The following is a 20559-nucleotide window of genomic DNA, read 5'->3' on the forward strand; positions in this document are numbered from 1 at the left end:
TAGAAAACCCTAAAAGAATCTACAATAAGGTAGATTAGTGAGTTTAGCAAGCTCACATACAGAAAAATCAATTTTATTTGTATGCACTAGCAATAAACAAACAGAAAATAAAATTAAAATACCAGTTATAATAGCATAATAATATTTAATATTAAACTTAAAATATACGCATGGACTATATTTTAAAAATTATGGGGATATTGCTCAAAAAAATTGAAGACGACCTTAATGGAAGGAAAGACTTATCTTTTCATAGACTGGAAGTTTCAATATTTTTGGGATATTAATTCTCCCCAAATTGACAAATTGAGCCAACAAAATCCAAGTAGAAATCCCAACAGCCTTTTTTGAAAAAATGTATATGGGAATGCAAAGGACCCAGAATAGCCAAAACAAAACCCTCACTAAAAAAGTGTGAAAGAATGATAATGCCATTCTTTATTCTATCTCAAGGTGAGTTAGATATCTTCATTCTTTCATTAAGTACTTACTGAAAAGCAGTTATGTTTTGGGCACAGGAAATACATCATAAGAAAAGGGAATGGATGAATGAATGAATAGTAGATTATCTTATATCAAGGGGTTTACAGTCTTTTGGGGTGGATATATGTTACTGAAAAATCACACAATAATTATGACATTACATTTGTCATATATGCTCTTATAACATCGTGTGCTATACTATAATAACCCTATATATAGAGAAATTGACAATATTATATGTTAACAGGTAAGCATTCCTCTGCAAATGTTGATTGGGCTAAAATTTAAGAGAAAATGTGTATAACCTGGACTAAAGTTGCCAAAGTGTGATGTAATCTAAAGGGCCTTTCATTAGACAGGACAGTGTTAAAGTTACTCAACAGAAGATTAGGCAAAAAGTTGTATAGATTAATTAGTAATATAAATCATTTATATTGCTCAGTCTTTATCTTTTAAATTCAATAACTAATCATACTTATGATTTAGATATAAAATATAAATGTAGAAATGGTCTCTATAGAAATACAGACATAAAATAAATACAAATACCAATTAATTGTATTTAAAATAATCATTTAACTATATATATATTTTTAGTTTTGTTTATTTTTGGCTGCATTGGGTCTTCATTGTTGTGCCAAGGCTTTCTCTGGTTGTGGCAAGGGGGGGTTGCTCTTTGTTGCGGTGCATGGGCTTCATTAGTTGCAGCACATGGGCTCAGTAGTTGTGGTACCTGGGCTTAGTTTTTCCAAGGCATGTGGGATCTTCCCAGACCAGGGATTGAACCCGTGTCCCCTGCACTGGCAGGTGAATTCTTAACCACGGCACCACCAGGGAAGTCCCTAACTACTTCTAAATGCCTGGTTTACTCAAAATTATTTTTCAGAAAATTATAATGATAATTAACATAATTTGCATGTTTGTGTATATTATATTTATAACTTGTGTTTCACATATAATTATCATTTTACTAAATCATATTCTATTTTTAAATAAATAATCTTAGTATAGAATATAAAATATATTTTTATTATAATTTTATATTAATATAAAATGTATACCTGGAATGAAACTAATCATAAATACTCATAGTTGAATTTTAGTAAATTAATATTAGATTATTTAGACTCACACATCTTATTTTATAAAGAACCTGATTCTAATAAAGAAGAATTTATGTTTTCAAAAGAAATGTGATACAAACTTATGACTATCATAGAAAACAGTGTTCTAATAATGACAAATGATATAAAAGACATTGAAAAATCAGGATGCCGAAAAAAGACTAAATACGGCTAGAAGCTATAATAGGCATTTAATTCTTTTAAATTAAGAGAACAAAAGTGTCAATGTAGAATAATTTGATTGCCACATTCACTGAAACCATTTCATGAATCCAATACCATGGTGGTAGCACAGAAGGGAAAATATCATAATTGCCATAGGAAATGAGGCAGCTAAATATTTTTATCTTTGTAGGACCCTTGGGGTATAAAACCATCAGAGGCAACTAAAAATGCAGTGTCAACAAGCTGCAATATATCCACAGGGAATCTGAGGCAAGAGAGAAAAAAATGAATAGGCAATAGCAGATGTTTTCCCCTTGGGACAATTATAGAGCAATAATTAAAAATCAAGATGGTATCTAAAAAAGAGCATAGTAATACTAACAGGAGGAAGAAATCAACAGAATGATGAAACCATTTTATAGCAGTTACACCATTATTTGCTACAAGTTGATTATTCTAATCAAAAAACTGACACACAAACAAACTAAAAAATACTTGAGCAATCCAGCAAAATTCCTTCTATAGAGCGTATCCATGATTTATTTCACCAGTGGTTTTAGGATCAAACAGTAATTTATACAAAGCAGCTTTTTATACTTAGAGCATTTATATATTTCTCTTTATCCAGTTAATCCTGTTCAGGATATAGAATAAAAGAATTGGATATAGTTTCTAATCTTCCTTGTGTCACTAACCAGTATTGCTCCTATATATAGTCTCTGATATTCTTTGAGATTCTTTTTTTTTAATGTATGGAATAAATTTGACACAAAATGATCTGCAACTGCCTTTGTCTAATCTAACATTCCATGATATATATTGTCATCAAACACATATGTGTTTGATTTTGAAATATATTCACTAAAAAGTCTTATAATATAGATATTTCCAAGGCAGGCAAATTATTCTTGGAAAACCAATTAAATTTTTACAAATACCACACCCAGTTTTATTGTTATTTATCATAATGACAGAAACCTGAAGATATCTGGCAATTAAGCAATTATAATTTAACTCTATTTTTTAAAGCATAGACCTTTAGAGTCTGTTACATAATTAAGTCAAATTAGAAATATTTATATTCTGTTTCTGTTATTAAGCATCTATTTGACAGTCGTCTAAAATTTACTAGTATTGTTTTAAAATATGTGAGCTAATTTAGAAGATAATAATCACTTATCACTTTAGTTATAAAGCTCATCCCTTTGTGTAGAATAGGAAGTTTTTGAGGACAGACTTTAAACTTTTCTTATAGCATAGTATATAAACACTTGGTCCAAGAAAGAGGGAAATAGGGAAGGAAGGAAGGAAGGAAGGAAGGAAGGAAGGAAGGAAGGAAGGAAGGGAGGGAGGGAGGGAGGGAGGGAGGGAGGGAGGGAGGGAGGGAGGGAGGGAGGGAGGGAGGGAGGGAGGGAGGGAGGGAGGATAGTGTTACTGGCCAGAGCTGGAACCAAACTGAGGTTGTGCTGCTCATTGCTCAAAAGTCAGTTTTCCAGAGAAATGGGGTGGTAGAGAAAGAAAAATACTTTATTCAGGAAACTGGCAACCTGGGAAGATGGCAGACTAGTGTCCCCAAAACCATCTCTGAGTTGCCAGTTAGAGGACAAGAGTTTTTGAAGGAAAGTCTCAGAGTTGTACCGGTGAGGCTACCTGTGGTGCAGCATAGTCAACTCTGATAATCATCTCAAAACTGATTGTGAGGTGGTCTGGTCAGCCTCATCTTCATAGAGTAAGGAGAGCAGTAAATCTAAAGCTGTAGGATTGAAATGTCCTATAATTCCTGGAATTTCTCAAGCATGTAAGAGGGTATTAAAGCATTTAATCATGCTACAGCTTATTCAGGCCTAGGTCATATGTTTTTCTCAAAATGGAACTGGGGTTTCCAATATGGAGTCACCTTCACTAAGATAGAAGCTCAGATTCCTTTACCTAATTCCTGAACGAGTGTTTCAGAGCCTGGTTTCAAAAAGAAGAAGGAAAAATTGGGTTATTTAAGTCAAACACAGCTTCAAGTTACCTTGTCTGACTAAAAGCAAACTACATACCTGTAACCTTCCTTTGGAAGGAAGCTTAATGAAATTAAGCTTAATAAAATTCATGTGCTTTATTTTGAAGATTAGGTGGTCACATCTAACTCTTCTTTTGAATCTACTTTGGTAGAATACACAGACATCTGTTTTCTTTGACAAAGTCAAGTCTAAAATTTAATAGTACTATTTTTTTTTTGTTGAAGTGGAGTTGAGGTACATTATTATATGTTACAGATGTAAAAAATAATGATTCATAATTTTTAAATGTGTTTCATTTTTAGTTATTTTAAAATATTGGCTGTATTCCCTATATTGTACAATATATCCTTGTAGCATATTTCATACATAATAGTTTATACCTCTTAATCCCCTACCCATAAATTGCCCCTCTCCCCTTCTCTTTCCTAACTGGTAACTACTAGTTTGTTCTCTATATCTATGAGCCTGCTTCTTGTTTGTTATATTCACTAGTTTGTTGTATTTTTTTATTTTATTTTATTTTATTTTATTTTATTTTATTTATTTAATTTTTGGCTGCTTTGGTTCTTCGTTGCTGCATGTGGGCTTTCTCTAGTTGCGGCAAGCAGGGGCTACTCTTTATTGCAGTGTGCAGACTTCTCATTGTGGTGGCTTTTCTTGTTGCAGAGCATGGGCTCTAGGCACACACACATCAGTAGTTGTGGTGCATGGGCTCAATAGCTGTGGCTCGGGGCTTTAGAGCGCAGGCTCAATGTTGTGACACACGGCCTTAGTTGCTCTGCAGCATGTGGGATATTCCCAGACTAGGGATCAAACCCTTGTCCCCTGAATTAGCAGGCAGATTCTTAACCACTGTGCCACTAGGGAAGTCCCTGTTGTATTTTTTAGATTTCACATATAAGTGATATTATACAGCATTTTTCTTTCTCTGTCTGATTTATTTCACTTAGGGTAATATTCTCCATGTCCATCCATGTTGTTGCAAATGACACAATTTCATTCTTTTTTATGGTTGGGTAGTATTCCATAGTGTGTGTGTATATGTATATGTGTGTGTGTATGTATATATACACACTTATGTGTGTGAAGGAGAAGTCATTTTAACAATATTGATTCTTCCAACCTTCTCCTCCTCTTCCATACACATATATGTGTGTGTGTATATATATTATATAGTCTTTGTCCATTCATCTATTGTTGGCTTCCATATATTAGCAAATGTAAATAATGCTGCTATGAACTTTGGGTTACATGTATCTTTTAGAATTATTTTTTCTGGCTGTTTTTTTGGATATATACCCAGGAATGGAATTGCTGGGTCATATGATAGTTCTATTTTTAGTTTTTTGAGAAACCTCCATACAGTTTTCCAAGGGTTCCTGCACCAATTTACATTCCCACCAGCAGTGTACGAGTGTTTGCTTTCTCCATATCTTGGCCAACATTTGTTATTTGTGTTCATTTTGTTGATAGCTATTCTCACAGGTGTGAGGTGATATCTCATTGTGGTTTTGAGTTGCATTTCCCTGATGATTAACAATTTTGAGCATCTTTTCATGTACATGTTGGCCATCTGCATGTCCTCTTTAGAATAATGTCTATTCAAGTTTTCTGCCCTAATCAGGTTTTTTTTTTTTTTTTAATGTTGAGTTGTATGAAATTTTCTGTATTTTGAATATTATCCCCTTATGGGTCATGTCATTTGCAAATATTTTACACCATTCAGTAGGTTGTCTTTTTGTTTCATTGATTTACCTTTGCTGTTTAAAAACTTTTGAATTTAATTAGGGTCCCATTTGTTTACTTTTGCTTTTATTTCCACTTCTCTAGGAGATGGGTCCAAAAAATATTGCTACAATTTATGTCAAAGAATGTTTGCCTATGTTTACCTCAGGGAGTTTTATGGTATCATGTCTTATATTTAGGTGCTTAATCAATTTTGAGTTTACATTTGTATATGGTTTGAAAGAATATTTTAATTTCATTATTTTACATGTAACTGTCCAGTTTTCCCAGCACCACTTATTGAAGAGATTTGTCTTTTCTTATATATTCTTGCCAACTTTGTTGTAGATTAGTTGACCATAAATGCATAGGTTTATTTCTGGGCTCTCCAGTCTGTTACCTTGACCAGTGTGTCTGTTTTTTGTGGCAGTACCATCTATTTTGATTACTGTAGCTTTGTAGTGTTGTCTGAGGTCAGGGATTATGATTCCTTCAGCTCTGTTCATTTTTCTCAAGATTGTTTTGGCTATTTGGGGTCTTTTGTGTTTCCATACAAAATTTAAAAGTATTTGCTCTAGTTCTGTGGAAAAAGTCATTGACATTTTGATAGGAATTGCATTGAATCTGTAAGTTGCCTTGGATAGTATGGTCATTTTAACAATATTGATTCTTCCAATCCAAGAACGTGGTACATTTTCCATCTATTTGTGTCATCTTTGATTTCTTTCTCAGTGTGTTATAGTTTTCAGAGTACAGGTCTTTTGTCTCCTTAGGTAGATTTATTCCTATGTATTTTATTCTTTGTTATGTGATGATAAATGGGATTGCTTTCTTGATTTTTCTTTCTGATCTTTTGTTGTTAGTGTATAGGAATACAAGAGATTTCTGTGTATTAAATTTTATCCTGCAACTTTTGAATTCATTAATGAGCTCTAGTAGTTTTATGGTAGCATCTTTAGGATTTTCTATGTATAGTATTATGTCATCTGCAAATAGTGACAATTTTATTTCTTCTTTTCCAATTTGGATTCCTTCTATTTCCTTTTCTTCTCTGATTGCTCTGCATAGTACTTCCAAAGTTGAATAAAAGTGATGAGAGTGGATATCTTTATCTTGTTCTTGATCTTAGAGGGAATGCTTTCAGCTTTTCACCATTGAGAATGATGTTAGCTGTGGGTTTGTCATATATGGCCTTTAATATGTTGAGGTAAGTTCTGTCTATGTCCACATTCTGAAGAGTTTTATGGTAAATAGGTGTTGAATTTTGTCAAAAGTTTCTTCTGCATCTGTTGGGATGATCATATGGTTTTTATTGTCTAGTTTGTTAATGTGCTGTATCACACTGATTGATTTGTAGATATTGAAGAATCCTTGCATCCCTGGGATTAAAACACACCTGATTTTGGTGTTGATCCATTTATTGTATTGTTGGATTTGGTTTGCTAGTATTTTGTTAAGTATTTTTGCATCTAGGTTCATCAGTGATATTGGCCTGTAATGTCCTTTTTTTGTGGTATCTTTGTCTGGTTTTGGTATCAGAGTGATAGTGGCCACCTAGAATGAGCTTGGGAGAGTTCCTTCCTGTGCAGTTATTTGGAAGAGTTTCAGAAGGATAGGTATTAACTCTTCTCTAAATGTTTGATAGAATTCTTCTGTGAAGCCATCTGGTCCTGGACTTCTGTTTGTTGGAAGTTTTTTAATCACTGTTTCAATTTAAGTTCTTGTGATTGCTCTGTTCATATTTGCTATTTCTTCTTGGTTCAGTCTTGGAAGGTTGTACTTAAGAATTTGTCCATTTCTTTTAGGTTGTCCATTTTACTGGAGTATAGTTGTTTGTAGTAGTCTCTCATGATCCTTTGTATTCTGTGGTGTCTGATGGGACTTCATTTTCATTTCTGATTTTATTGATTTGAGCCCACTCCCTTTTTTTCTTGGTAAGTCTGGCTAAAGTTTTATCAATTTTGTTTGTCTTTTCAAAGAACCAGTTTTAGTTTCATTGATCTTTTATATTGTTTTCCTTGTCTTTATTTATTTATGCTCTGATCTTTATGATTTCTTTCCTTCTACTAACTTTGGGTTTTGTTTGTTCTTCTTTCTCTAGTTGCTTTAGGTGTAAAGTTAGATTGTTTATTTGTGATTATTCTTGTTTCCTGAGGTAAGCTTTTATCACTATAAATTTCCCTCTTAGAACCGCTTTTGCTGTGTCTCATAGGTTTTGCACTGTCATGTTTTCATTGTCATTAGTCTCTCAGTACTTTTTATTTCATCTTTGATTTCTTCAATGATCCATTGGGTTGTTTAGTAGCATATTGTTTAACCTTCATATTTTCATGCTTTTTGCAGTTTTTTTCTTGTAGTTGATTTCTAGCCTCTTAGCATTGTGGTTAGAAAAGATGCTTAATGAGATTTCAGTGTTTTTAAATATAGTGAAGCTTATTTTGTAGCACAGCATGTGATCTATCCTGGAAAATGTTCCATGTACCTTTGAAAAGAATGTGCATTCTATTGCTTTCAGATGGAGTGCTCTATATATATCAGTTAAGTCCATCTGGTCTAATGTGTCAATTAAGGCCAGTGTTCCCTTATTGATTTTCTGTGTGGTGATGTTTCAATTGATGTAAATGGTGTGTTAAAGTCACCTCCTGTTATTGTGTTACTGTTGATTTCTCCCTTTATGTCCATTAATATTTGCTCTATATAATTATGTGCTCCTATTTGGGTGAATATATATTTACAACTGTTGTGTCTTCTTCTTGGATTGATCCCTTGATCATTATGTAGTGTCGTTCTTTGTCTCTTGTAACAGTCTTTATTTTAAAGTTGATTTTGTCTCCTATAAGTATTGCTACTCAAGCTGTTTTTTTTTTTTTTAATTTCCATTTGTATGGAATACCTTTCTTCTATACCCTTATTTTCAATCTGTGTGTGTTTTAAATCTAAAGTGAGTCTATTGAAGGCAGCATATTTATGGGTCTTGTTTTTGTATCCATACAGCCTCTCATTTTCTTTCAGTTGTAGCATTTAGTTCAGTTATATTAAAATAAATTATTGATAGGTATGTACTTATTGTCATTTTGTTAATTTGTTTTGGAGTTGTTCTTTTAGTTTTTTTTTTGTTGTTGTTCCTCTATACTTTTTCTTTCTGTCATCAAGAGACTTGATGACTGTCTCTTTACTGTTATGTTTGGATTTCTTTTTCTTTTTTGTGTGTATATCTATTATAGGTTTTTGGTTTGTGTTTACTATGAGATTTCCACATAGAAATGTAATACATTTGCATAGAAATGTATATACACACAGACACATATACACACCTGATGGTTTTAAATTGCTAATCTGTTCATTTCAAATGCATTTTAAAAAGCCTGCATTTGTATTCTTCTCCCCTAACAATTATTGCTTTTGATATTGTGTTTTACATCTAATTGTTTTGTGTGTTTGTTAACTGCTTTATGAATATAAATGATTTTACTACTTTTGTCTTTTAACTTCCTCCTAGCTTTGTGCAGGGATGATTTCCTAAATTTACTGTATGTTTTCCTTTACTAGTGTGCTTTTTCATTTTGTAATTGTCTTGTTTCTAGTTTTGGCCTTTGTTTTGCTCCTAGAGAAATTCTTTAACCTTTGTTGTAAGGCTGACTTGGTGTTGCTAAACTCTTTTAGCTTTTGCTTGCCTGTAAAACTTTTATCCCTCCATAAAATCTGAATAAGAGCCTTGCTGTTTAGAGTATTCTTGGTGGTAGTTCTTTTCTCTTTTATCACTTTAAATATATTGTACCACTCTCTTCTGGCCTGAGAATTTCTTCTGAAAAATCTGTGGAGAGCCTCATGGAAGTTCCCACGTTTCTTATTTGTTCTTTTTCCCTTGCTGCTTTTAATAGTCTCTCTCTCTCTTTTTTAAGCTTTTTATTGGAATATAATTGCTTTACACTGTTGTGCCAGTTTTTGCTGTACACCAAAGTGAATCAGCTGTATTTTACCCCCATGTCCCCTCCCTCTCAAGACTCCTTCCCACACTTCCTATCCCAGCCCTCTAAGTCATTACCCATCATTGAGTTGATCTCCCTGCATTATGCATCAGCTTCCCACTAGCTATCTATTTTACATTTGGTAGTGTATATATGTCAGTGCTACTCTCTTACTTTGTCCCAGCTTCCCCTTTGCCCACCATCCCATGTCCTCAAGTCTGTTCTCTACATCTGCATCTTTATTCTTGCCCTGCCACTGGGTTCATCAGTACCATTTTTTTTAGATTCCATACATATGAGTTAGCATATGGTATTTGTTTTGCTCTTTCAGTCTTACTTCACTCTGTATGACAGACTCTAGGTCCATCCACCTCACTACAAATAACTCAATTTCATCCCTTTTTATGGCTGAGTAATATTCCATTGTATATATGTGCCACATCTTCTTTATCCATTCATCCGTTGATGGGCATTTAGGTTGCTTCCATGTCCTAACTATTGTAAATATTGCTGCAGTGAAGATTGTGGTACATGTTTCTTTTTTGGATTATGGTTTTCTCAGGGTATATGCCCAGGAGTGAAATTGCTGGGTCATATGGTAGTTCTATTTTTAGTTTTTAAGAAACTTCCATACTGTTTTCCATAGTGGTTGTACTAATTTACATTCCCACCAACAGTACAGGAGAGTTCCTTTTTCTCTGCACCCTCTCCAGCATTTGTTGTTTCTAATAGTCTTTGTCTTTATTTTTTGTCATTTTAATTACACTGTGTCTTAGTGTGTTCCTCTTTAGGTTGATCCTTTATGGGACTCTTTGTACCTCCTGGACTTGGGTCACTGTTTCCTTTACCAGGTTAGAAAAATATTTGGCTATTATGTCTTTCCATATATTCTCAGTCCCTTTCTCTTCTCCTTCTGGGACTGCTGTAATGTAAAAATTAATCACATTAATGTGATTAATGTTGTCCCAGAGGTCTCTTAAGCTGTCCTAATTTCTTTTCTGTATTTTTTCTTTTTTCTGCTCAGCATCAGTGATTTCCACTACTTTGTCTTCCAGCTCACTATGCATTCCTCTATATCATTTATTATATTATTGACTTATTCTAGTGTATTTTTCATTTTAGTTATTGTATTTATCTCTGTTTGGTTTTAATTTTTATTTTCTGACTGTGTTGAAAACTTCTAACTTTTCTTTGTTTGCGTCCATTCTTCTGCCAAGTTCTTTCATCATCTTTATGATTACCCTGAACTCTTTCTTGTGGAGATTGCCTATCTCCACTTCACTTAGTTTTTCTTCTGGGATTTTATCTCATTCCTTTGTGTGGAACATATTTCTCTGCAACCTCATTTTGCCTAAGTTGTTGTTTGTATTTTTATGTATCTCATGAGTTACATTTCCCAACCTTGAACAAGTACCTTCTGTAGGAGATGTCCTCTGTGTCCCCAGAAGTGCACTCCTCTCTTGTCACCCTAGCTATATGCTCTAGGGATTCCCTATGAGGGCTGTGTGAGCTCTTCTGTTGTTGCTGGCTATATGGTCAGTCCAGTAGGTTTGCATTGGCCCCTAGTCTCATTGGTTGCCAGGCCAGCTGCTGGTTGGTTGGGGCTGGTCATGAAGCTGCTGACTGCAGAAATGCAGAGGGCCCCAGGACTGGTGGTGACTCATTGGTGGGTGAAGCCAGGTCCTAGGATTAGTGCTAGACTATTGGCAGGCAGAACCATATCCTGAAGTCTTACTGAAGTGCCTAGTGTTCCCATAGCTGGTGTCAGATCTTTTGGGGGAGGGGGGTAGTGGGGTGGTGATTCCTGACACAGTTGGTTGTAGTTCTAGGGTGTCCTGAAGCTTGTCTTAGCCTGCTAGTGGGCAGGGCCAGGACCCAGCTCGTCAAAAGCAAGGTCTGGCCTGCCTTGCAAGGCTGGGTACAAAGACTGTGGGATTGTGGTTTTATTGCATCAGGAGTCAGCTTCCTGGTGGGTGAGGCTAGTCCAGAGTCTAGAGCAGGCCTCCTGGAGGGCAAGGCCAGTACCTGCCCACCTGTGGGTGTGGCAGGGTCCTGGTCCTATGGTTGGCCAAGTTATGTCTAGAGACATGTCTGTAGGTGGCTGTGGGCTCAGAAAGTCTTTAGGCAGCCAGTCTGCTGTTAGGTGGGGCCAGGTCTTGGTGCTAATGAGCTAGAGGATAGATTTCACAATGACACTCACCAACACCATTGTCCGCATGGTAGAAGGAGCTCCCAAGAATGGCTGCCACTGGTGTCTGTGCCTCCCTGGTGAGCCACAGCTGCCCCCTGCCTCTCTGGAAGACTCTCCAAGACCATAAAGTAGGTCTGGTCCAGGCTTCTATCAAATTACTGCTTTTGCCCTGGGTCCTGGAACATGTGAGTTTGTGTACACCCTTCAAGAGTGAAGTCTTTATTTCCTCTATTCCTGTAGGACTCTTGAAATTAAGCCCCTCTGGACTTTAGTGCCAAATGCTCTGGTGCTTTGTCTTCCTGATATAGGACTCCTGGGCTAGGGAGCCTGATGTGGGGCTCAGAACTCTCACCCCTTTGGGAGAACCTCTGCAATGTAATTATTCTCCAGTTTGTGGGTCACCCACTGGGGGTATGGGACTTGATTATAACTAGAGTCTGCCCCTCCTACCCATCTCCTTGTGGTTCCTTCTTTATGTCTTACTTGTAGAAGATCTTTTCTGGTGGGTTCCAGTCTTTTTCATTTATGGTTGTTCTGCAAACAGTTGTGATTTTCGTGTGCTTATGAAAGAAAGTGAGCTCAGGGTCTTTCTACTATACCATCTTATATGAAGTAATTTAGAAAATATAATTTAGAAAATAATAATGAATTGTGTTATTGTCATTTTAATTATAAATGTCATCACTTTGTGTTGAACAGGAAGTTTTTGAGGACAGACTTTTTAATATTTGTATAGCATTATATTTCATAAAAGATGGACACACACACACATACTTTTAACGCTATCAATCTTATTACTTCTTGAGAAGTGGCTCAGAACAGACTTTCATAAACCAGTTTTAGCTGTGTTTTGTAAGTTCAATTATGCTATACTGAAGACTATGATTTTCTTATCATGGAATATAATAATGAACTATAGTAAATGACCTTTGTTGTGAATTTTCTTTAAGTTAGTGTAGACCTCATCATTATATCCTATGCTCAATTTAAAAATTTGAAGGCAATGTATTTATGTTTACAGCAGTAGATATTCTTTGTACTTAACACCATTTTTTACTGAGTTCATGAATAAAGGACTCACGTTTGAATTCTTCCTACCAGACTTTGGCATCCTCAGTGACATAAATTGATAAACCCAATATTCCGACTATAATCATTGACCTGGTGATGAGAAGAGGTAAAAAAAAAATACCTTCTTTAAAGAAGTAGATTAAATAGATTTATTCTAAGTGTTTTCCTTTATTGTAATAGACAAACAAAATATAAATCTAATGCATTTGAATACAAAGTTCTAAGGATAGTTTTATAAAAGGAGAAATGAGTCCAAAGAAAACTTTCTGAAGGAAATAAGCTTTGCAAATAAATACTGTTTACTCATTGTGTTATTTTTCACTCCTATAATGATAAATGTTTTTCCATTTGAGTAGGTAACACTGCAAAGATGACAATATAAGTATCTAGTTGATGGGATATGTCTGATTTTTGGCATGATGAAAACTTACATTTCTGAAGAGTTTTCTTTTCAAATTTATATTGGGCTTTATTTATGAAAGCAAACATGAAATTAAAAACATATATGCTAAAAATTGCATCCATTTAGTAAAATAGAAGGTTTAGGTAAATAATTCTCAGGAGGTGATTTCAGCTTTATTCAGCTTGATTTATTTAGCTAAGTATCATCTAATTTAAAAGCACTTGCAAAGTAAATTTCTAAGCACTTTGTATCAACTCCAAAATTCTCAAGTATTGTTATCTCTTAGTGTTACATTAATGAATGAGATAACCCTATATCATTTGGAAAATTATTTGAAAACAATAAGTTTATGTATCAACCTCTTTGGGTAAGAAGTTAATTCTAGCTAATATTTTTAGTAGCAGTGGAAGAAATGGCAAAATGAGGAGAAATGCAATTTTGTTGCCAGCATTTCATTTTTAACACCTGGGGAGATAGTTACATTGATATCAGGAATATGGATCAAAACTGAAGAAAAACCAAAATTTCAAGTCAAATAACTTGTCTTTAAGTCTGTTGGGAGCAATAATGAACAGAGGGAAAAGTACATTAAATTCTTGGGACAATGAACAGCTTAAATTTTATTAGACATATTTAAACATATTATATCTCATTTATAAAATTAGTGATTAAAATGATTATTTTATCACTAAAATTTTTTATAAGACTCTCAGAGATGATTATATATATTAATTTGCTAGTAGAGTTACTATGGTACTTTGGATTGGACATGAAAAGTAATGAAAGAATCTATGAATTATTAGGGGAAAAATGAATGAAATAAAGCAGTTGGCTGAGTTTTCACTTAACCCTTTGACATCTCTTGATGCATTAAGACAGACATTTCTTTTGCAGCAAGATTTGAGTTATATGTTGCCCTCCTTTACAAATGCAAACCTTACTTAACAGATAAATGCTTTTTTTTGCAACCACATATTGTTATGTTTCTTGTTTCAAATAAGTAATAAAAATTAAGAAAATATTTTAAAATGTATTATTATACAAGTTAATATTGTTTTCCAGATGCAATGAATGCTAACAAAATAATTGTTAATGACATTATATTTTCATCTGAAAGCATTTTCTGATTTATTTTGTTGGAAAGCAATTATTTTGCCATCTTTTTATTTTTTATTTTTTTATTTTTATTTTTTATTGGAATATAATTGCTTTACACTCTTGTACCAGTTTTTGAGGTACACCAAGGTCAATCGTCTGTATTTATACACATATCCCCATATTCCCTCCCTCCCTCAACTCCCCCCCACCTTCCCCTGCCATCTTTTTAGTTTTGCCACATTTATTTATCAAACCCATGTGTGTTGTAGTTATCCAAACAATATGGGGTTAAATTTAAGAATGCCCAATTGTTTCATATAATTATAATATAGATATGATATTGACTTTCAGAGGATTCATTTAAAGAAATAATGCCCATGTACTTCAGGTAGCAGTTTCCAAAGGAAATATCCACACAGTTAGTATCCCCAGCTATAGAATTTGTTTCCTAACATTTATATTCATATTAGAAAGTTAATCTCTATATAAATGCATTTTAAAAGGCTTATTATTTTTGAGTCTATTCATTTCAAGGCCATTGTATGTAAATGAGCTGATAATTTTACTGATATCCACACAACTGTTACTAGAGTCTAGTATATGAATAATTATCCACAGTGCTATGTTTCAGGGAATTATTTGTTGTGAAAGCCTTTATGTCTTAAATATAGAACAATTTCGATTCAAGAGATAGTAATAGATAGTGAAAAGCTGGCAGAATTAGGGCTCCAAATTATAGCAGCTATGTGAATATAATTATAATTAAAAGTCTTTTCTGAAAATGTAGCTTTTAAATCATAATCCACAAAATAATAGGTTATGAGAGTAAATGACATCTATACAAGGTAGGATTCTTTTAGACCTTCATCATTTCTCATCCATATATCCACTATTTCTAACTATACCAAGTCTTGTTGTATCTAATGTGACTTTACTGCTTTGTATAGTAATAGCTATTTATATCTCACCAAATTATCTTTGTAAAAACCATGTCATGTTTGCCTTAATATTTTTTATCAGGGATTTCATCAATCAATCCAACATCAAAATAAATATACATCTGGTTATTCATTCTTTAGACTTCTACGGAACTTTTGTTTGTCAAAGTTCAATTGTAAAGGTCATTTGCACGCAGAGATTAAAAAATCATTTTATATTAATTTTGCCCTTCACTGGAACACAAAAATAACTTGTTTGGGGCCATATCACCGAAAAACTGTCTGCTAAGAATCATTATATGTAGAATCCACTTCATCTCCTTCTCAATATCCTTATATTTGATCCTGTGATCAAGTGTAGCAATACTCATATATTGACAAAGAGCTGTGGGCTATTCCTAATCAATGTAAGTGCTTATGTGTAAAAAGTACACCCTTGGGAGATGAGTTGGAGAGAGAGAGAGAGAGCAAGAGTGAGAGTGAGCAGTGAGTTGTAATGGGTGAAAGTTATATCCATCTCCAACATGGATAACAAACTTGACTTACTCTTTTCATTGAATTATCCTATTTCTGCTGAGCTTAACACAATTTCTTAAGCTATCAGGATGTGTATATAGTTTTGGGGCAAATCTAGTTAGTCTAAGTTTATGATAATATTTGCTATACCTTCATGTCTTTGTCTTTGCGAAGTATAAGTCAAGAAATAACAGAGAGTCTAATGTAATGAAAATAGTTATGATGACCAATAATGGGCTTTCTTCCATGACAGCATTTCTGAGGATCAGTCAGGATCAATCAATAGGACTGCTTTAATTGTAGTCCCTGTTATATTCGAATAAAGAACTTTTCCTGATCAAGGGGTTGCTTTAGTGTCATTGGGGTCATGGAATATAGATCTGTAAATTAGTTCTACAAAAAAATCCTGAAGATATTATGTCTGAGAGAAACTTGGGGGAGTCCTAAAGAGCATATTTAGGCTATTCTTAAATCTTTTTTTAAATAGGTATATTGATTTTCTCTTACAACAAATAAAATTTTGATAAAAGTATAGTATTCGCTTAAATGATATGTGGTTTGAATTGTGACCTTTCTTAGTTTGAGACATATAGAAATAGAAAAATATCAGTCAACAGAGTTTTCAGGACTTGGAAAGCTCAGGAAAATTAGCCCAGGGCTTAAGTGTTTGCAGCATTGCGTAGCATAACATGTTTTCTTTTTAACAGAAATGGAACTATGTGTCCTACACACTGAAAATAAGGCAATTTTGGTTCCTAAAATGTTTTGAAAATATGGTATTATTTTGACCAAAAATTCACCCTATTATCAATAAGTTTTTTCTTAAAATTTTAGGGATACTCTCTGGTATTGAGGATGTTTGATTCCTCTTGGGCAATTCATTTGAGGATATCCTGGGTATCAAATATCTTTTTATCTAGTATTTTCCACTATTTGGCTATAAAAAGTGATGTAGTATTGCAAATACAGATAATGATTTCCTCTGGAGAGATTAAAACAAATAATATTGATTTTTTTTCTTTTATTCCTTTTGAGTTTTGAAAATAAATATTTCAAAATTCCACTGGTAGTCAACTGGCTGTCAGCCACCAAAATAGTAAAGGAACACTTATTATGAGCTTTGAAATTCCAACTTAAGCAAACTGCTTTTTGGCCAATTTTCTTATACTAGGGAAGAAAACTAATAGCTAATAAAAAATAATTGATCTAGAGGCAATTTTCAATGAAAACTGAGGCTATCTTCACAGCCCAAAGTTAAAAAATAATCTAGATACTCTTCTAAGGAAGGGTATATATGTTTAATTAATGGCACTTTACTAAATATTTATTACATATTCATCACATATTTTTACATGTTTATCATAAAACATTAACTGAGTCATCTTTCCCCTGTGTTCTGGGAATGTAGAAGTGACATATAAGTTAAAGCCCCTGCCATCATGAAGTTGGCCTTTTAATAAGGAATGACTAAAAATAAACAAATAATCAATACATGTAATATTAAAGAATATAAGTGAATAAGTTAATAGAGAATGATAAGAGGAAATGGAGCACATGGGCAAGAGAGTTCAATTTTACATAAAGGTTTCAAGTAAGACCTCCCAAATTAATAGACATTTGAGCTAGATGGAATCCAGATGAAGTGAGGGAATAGTGAGGATAAGGATAAGAGTGATAAGAGTATACTAGAATAAAAGAAACAGGAGATGATAAAGACAGGGGCAGGAGTCAGCTTGTTTGGGAGAAATTGGGGTTAGATATTTAGTTTGATGCCAAATATTTGATAAATTTAAGACATCAAAGCATGTCTTAATGGCCCTATAATATGATCAAAGTCATCATTTTTTATTCCTATTTGTATGGGTCACAGAGTGGTCAATATCTAAGAAGTGTTGATTGTATATCCCTCTTCTTTTGGGGGATATCCCTCCTTTTGTATCCTCAGCCCTTACCTGAGGCCCTGACACAAAGTAGATTCTATGTACATACTTGATCAATGGAACTGAACTTGCCAGCTATAAAATAAGTGCCTCATGAGTTCACAAGGAAAACAATCATTTACTTACAAACTTTTTCCAACTAAAAGGAGAAAAACAGAAGTGATTTTCCTCACTTGGGAATATGGTTTCTTGAGAAAGTAATTATACAAATTTGCCCATATACATTGAGAAGTTAGTTCAATATCTGAAAGACCCTGTGGCTGAAATGATACTCATTCAATCAAGATTACTATGCTTAAGTAAGTAAAGCCTAAACATCCTCCTGACTCTTCAAATACTAGCCACAGTTACCAAAAGTCTTATGAGTGGCATATTTAGAGAAATTATTATATAGATGAAGATTTTATTGTGCTATCAGAATTTCCAATAAAGCCTAAAAACAATGGTTTGCCAAAATGGCGGCTGTGTGACATAACCATCTGTCTTTATATATAGTTATATATCAGTTTTTAGGGCCCATCCCAGACCTACTGAATTAGAACATCCAGGACTGGAGCCTGAAAAATGTATTTTGTGGAGGTTTATTAGTGATATTGATGCCTCTGTTTTTTAAATTGAGATATAGAAACTATATGTGATTACACAATGCATCCCCATACTTATATCCTATTAAGTTCTAATTATGCAGAATTCACCATGCGAAACACTGGTATGTCCACATAAAAGCTTGAAGAAGGTATGTATCTGTGTTTGTTAGCTAAGCTTGTCCAGGCTTCACTAACAGTGTCTCAAAATTGCAGTAATCTAGGCAATTAAAGTTAATCCTTCACCTTCATGATATTCCAGACAGGTCTTCAGATTGGAGGCATATATCTCCTTTCCATTGTTATTCAAGGACCTGTAACTGGATTTTCCATCACAGTCATCTGGAAAGGGGAAGGGACATGAAAAATTATGTATTGGAGCTATTAATAAGCCTGGTCCAAAGGTGGTAAACACTATTTCTGTTCATTTCCCAGTGAAGACAATTTAGTTACATGGTCATACCTAATTATAAGGGAATCTAGCTATATGCTCAGGAAGTGGAAGAATAGGTTTTATTGGATATCTGGCTGTTCTGACTTCAGTGTGAACACTATAGTTTAGAAATGAGTATTGGTCAATAATGCACAGAAAACAAATTTTAAAACCTTTCAAAAACAATATGTACTTCTGCACTGTAAATGATTAAAGAGGGAAGAATGTATTTGATTGTAATATCAAATTATTGGACCACTGTCCTTGCATGGGAAAGCTGAGTTTAAGCCAGCTGGGATAAAATAATTTGAAAGCAGAAAGTGAGGTACAGGTTTTTTTTTTCTTCAGCTATTTGAAGCAAGAGTTACTTTATCAGATACATCACTTGAAAAACAGAGGAACATAACCACTTGGGGAAAGTTAGCCCCTTAACAAAATGGTTGTAGTTTGGGGCTTAAAAAGTAACTTGCAGTTTTTATAAGAATATATATGTGTGTGTGTGTGTGTGTGTGTGTGTGTATAAATATTCTGTTACATATATCTATGTATATACACATACACATATGTACTGGGGAAAGACTGAAATTCAGGAAAGGTGATTTGGATATTCAAGCTTTAGCTTTTTGTATTTATTGTGCACTATTATGATACCTCTAAAATTTGTACATATTCTGTTACGTAGAATATTGTTTGTTTCTGGTTCCATAGTGAATGGATAAGGGGACATATTTGCTTGCATATTGGGGAGAGATAGACATTGGGGAGTTGGAACAGCATGAATGGTTATTGATAAAATGAGAATAGAACAACAGGAGCATACAACTAATCAGTAGTAATAAATAGTGGGGAAAACACAGGGTTTTCAATAATAATGGGGGACTAAAGGTCCTGTTATTTTCCTCAGTATTAAAAAAAGTGCATCAACAGATGAATGGATAAAGAAGATGTGGTACATATACACAATGAAATATTACTTAGCTATTGAAAGGAATGAAATTGGGTTATTTGTGGGGACATGGATGGCCCTAAAGACTGTCACACAGAGTGAAGTAAGTGAGAAAGAGAAAAACAAATATTGTATATGAACGCATATACGTGGAATCTAGAAAAACGGTACAGATGAACCTATTTGCAAAGCAGAAATAGAGACACTGATGTAGAGAACAAACATATAGACACCAAGTGGGGAAAGGGGGAATGGGATGAATTGGGAGTTTGGGATTGACATATATACACTGCTATGTATGGGATAGATAACTAGTGACAGCCTACTTTATAGCACAGGGAACTCTACTCAATGCTCTGTGGTGCCTAAATGGGAGGGAAATCCAGAAGAGAGGGGATATATATATATATATATATATATATATATATATATATATACATATGGCTGATTCATATGTACATTCATTCGCTGTACAGCAGAAACTAGCACAACACTGTGAAGCAACTGTACTCCAATTAAAAACAAACAAACAAACAAACAAACTCATAGAGAGCAATATAAACCCATTGTATTGGGAGTCTGAACTTAAGGCTATCACTGCTATGCAAATCCTAAGAAAGTAAAGAGTATTATATGGTTAAAAAAATAAAAAAAGATTTACCTCCTAGTTGGAAGTTTATAAATTATACAAATATGTATTTAAATACATAATTCAGTGGGATAATAATATGAACATGGCATTCTAAGGAAGGCAAATAAGAGGGACATTTCACCTGGAAGCAGACATGCAAGGAAGTGCCATCTTAAATGAGATATGAAAGATGAGTAGGATCAAACTACACAAGATATAAATGGGAGTATTTCAGGAAAAGGGAATAGCACACGTAAAGGACCAGGTCTAAAGAAAGCATGTGGTATCACACAAATTGAATTCATATCTATAGAACTGGAGTCAGGGCAGGTGA

This window comes from Hippopotamus amphibius, chromosome 2 (genome assembly GCF_030028045.1).
Source record: "Hippopotamus amphibius kiboko isolate mHipAmp2 chromosome 2, mHipAmp2.hap2, whole genome shotgun sequence".
Classification (NCBI taxonomy): Eukaryota; Metazoa; Chordata; class Mammalia; order Artiodactyla; family Hippopotamidae; genus Hippopotamus; species Hippopotamus amphibius.